The sequence below is a fragment of the Papaver somniferum genome, chromosome 4 (assembly GCF_003573695.1).
Source record: "Papaver somniferum cultivar HN1 chromosome 4, ASM357369v1, whole genome shotgun sequence".
NCBI lineage: Eukaryota > Viridiplantae > Streptophyta > Magnoliopsida > Ranunculales > Papaveraceae > Papaver > Papaver somniferum.
The window spans coordinates 133,258,298-133,261,561 of NC_039361.1; the positions used below are offsets into that span (position 1 = coordinate 133,258,298).

At 34.9% G+C, this 3,264-nt stretch overlaps 1 long non-coding RNA gene across 1 annotated transcript; it reads left to right on the forward strand.

Annotated features, from left to right (window-relative positions):
- Positions 1-968: 968 nt before the first annotated feature.
- On the forward strand, positions 969-2,556 carry LOC113276620. The gene is made up of 3 exons (XR_003324577.1): positions 969-1,121; positions 1,807-1,848; positions 2,351-2,556. It is a non-coding gene; the product is annotated as an uncharacterized LOC113276620 (long non-coding RNA).
- Positions 2,557-3,264: the final 708 nt, after the last annotated feature.

Sequence of the window (3,264 nt, forward strand, 5' to 3'; positions counted from 1 at the left end):
ACAATTCATACTTACAAACATTACAAGTCCTTTCCAATTCATGGAAAGATTCAATGAATCAACAGAACAATCATAATACAAACTAAACAACGTATGAAATGCACAAATAGACAATGCATGAGTTTGTGAAACATAAACTTTTGTAAAAGAAACAACAATGGTTTCAAAGAGTTAAAAGTATTCCCATCTCTTTTGATGACAAGCCACGCCTACCTCGAGATCCACGATCCACTGGTTCATCCTTTGAATCGATAGTCGTTAATTTAGACTAACTGTTAATCATACAAGCACTCTAAGAGTTTATCCAAAAGGCTCACACAAGACTCATAACATAATTCATACAAGTCTCTCTAATGATTCTAGGCCCATTTAAGGTTCTACACCTTTTATTTATCTATCTTTAGCAAATCTAAGGCTTAACTAATCCAATTTGATTGATTCTATAGTTCAATTGATAAGTATTAAAGATATCTATAACTTTGTAGAAGGAACCAAATACTAATTCAGAACATAAGTGGTCCAAAATATCAAACTAAGAGTATAAGATACTAAGGCCAAGTTCTCCAAACAGGCTCATTAACTAAAGTCCAGTCCATCTAAGTAAACTAAAGGTCTCTAACGGTCACAAGTCAGCTAACAGTTAATGTAAGTCAACAGTCAAGGTCAAGTCAAAGTCCAGGATCAATGGTCTAGGTCAACAAGTTAGGTCACTGAGTTAATTCGGGTTCAACTTAGTCAGATAATCTGATTTAGGTAAGTCAGCTAGACTGATTGGGATGACTAATAGGCACACTTCTATTGCAGACAAATTTCAAATCTACCAAGAGTGCGTTTGGCACAACAAATTTTAGGGCGGACTTGAGTTGGGGGAGGTAGTTGATTTTATGAGTGTTTGGCATGACTATTCTAGGGGTGATTTCGTTTTCCCGGGAACTTATTTTCCCATGCCTAATGGAAATGAAGTTGACAGCACCCCCACGCGATTCCAAACTCCTCCTCCTCCCTTTATTTTCCACCCATATATAAAGAAGGTTTTCCGTTCTTTTCTCTTTCCTCGCCATTTTTCTCTTCTCTCCCCGAAAGCTCCGCCCTTGAGAGAAAAATCTCGAGCCTAAATCTAGGTAAATTTCACTAATTTTTCATGTTTACATCATTTATTTATGTAAAATTTCCTCTGTTCTTTCTCTCATGTAGTTGCTTTCATCATCTTCATCATCTTTTTGATGGATTTACCAAACCCTAGATTTTTTTGAACCAAAAATTGGGATTAACAAGTATACATGTATTTTTGGGTTTCTACATATAGGGTTAAGAAGTTTTCATGATTGATTTCATGTTTCTGAACTAAAAAGTTACGATTAGTAGACAATATATGTAACTTCTATACATAGGGGTAAATAAGTTTTTATGATCAATTTGATGTTTCTCTTGTTTTTCTGTAAAAAGATGAATCTGATCTACTTGTTTTGAGGCTATTCATCTCTTGAATAGTAAATGGTGTTTTTCTTGTCTTTCTCTGTAGGATTATGAAACTGATCTACGTATATTGTGATTTGTTATGTAGATGTACTCGATTTTTCTTGTGATCTTATTCATGGAATCTATTTATGTGTATGTTTATTCTTGATTATAACCCTAACCACTCCATAGTCTATCAGGTTGTATTATTTTGTGATTTTTGGTTCATGGAATTATAGAAAATTTGTCTGTTGTAACTATCAGACATTTATATCTTCACTTGCTTTGTCCAATTTGGTTTATTTGAGTACTGGTTTTGCAGTGTATAATTAATTTGTGATGTACCAGGTTACAGAACAAAGTAAACATGTTTGGAAGGATTTCCTTAAGGTACGCTTTCCACCATAACTAATGTACTTGAAATGTTTTGTATGGCACGGACTGCAGACATGGTCTCTTGGCTTCCTTAATTTTATTGTTGTGGCCGCTACTTGGTTTCTTGTTTTAAATGGTATGCGCCTTTTGGTTGGACTGGCTATGCACCAATGTCTTGCAAGTTAACATTAGATTAAGCAACTTTGGAACGAAATATGACGAACTGCATGTCTGCAAATGGTTCAAAACTTCTGCATAATTCAACTGTGTTGTGTATATTTTTCACTTGCACCATCCTTAATTTTGAGGTATCAAGCTTTATTCTTATTACCTATAAGCTTTGTCATCTCCTGTCATTTCATGTATGGTCTGTATAGTTTTTATGACATCTGGTTCAATGCTTGGTTTGATGCTTGAGTTGCCAATGACATTCATTTCTGTAAAATTCATTTTAGCCAAGTCTCTTTATAGCATCCGAGCATAATCAAGTTTTCTCACTATTTTACCTCTTTTGCAGGTGAATGAAACACTTGTGCCATGAGCATAATTTCAAGCTTTTGACGGTGGTATTCGAGTCGCAACTTTATGTTTGCGTTTATTGTGTCTATTGTAATGTAAAACTTGCAGACCATGTGGTGAATGCATACCAATGTATATGCAGACTTGTGTTGAACGAATTATGATTACAATCAATATATTACCAATGAAAGTATTTATGTATAAGCCTGTTGTGTTCATGTTTGTTTGGACTTCATTGGTTGGATGGATGATAATCAAATTTGGGAGGATATTTTCCAAATGATAAATGCCATCGCATGCCATACACCTGAATTTTGAATTCCATACCAATTTTCCGCCCATTTAAATTGGATGCCAAACAACAAATTTTGAATTGGAGGTAGTTGAATTTCTGGGTAGTCGGAACTACCTAGAAATTCAACTCCACTGGTGCCAAACGAACCCTAATACATCAATTCAATCATTCAAATATACTTCGAATTTCAATTATAATTACAAACAATGCCTACCCTACAATTGCAGTTCCAAGCTTTCACAACAATGCTCATACTTTTTATAACTCCACCATACTAAACTCAGATCAATTCTTGTATTTAACCATAATTCTCATAGCATTAACACCATTCTCATGAACTGCAATGCAATCCTAGTTCTAACTCTACAATGAACACCACCATGTCATTCATACTCTTCATCTGCAATAACTCGCACACCATCATCATTCCTTTATCAACAAACCCCAAAATACTTCCATGCATTTTATAACCCATAGTTCCTTCCCAAAATTCAACACAACCTAAACCTCAATGAATCAGCAACACAATCTCAATCTGAAGCTTCATTGCAGACAACACTGCCCAACCATATAACCACTCTGCATAACCTATACTCCACTACACCTTCATCAGTCAT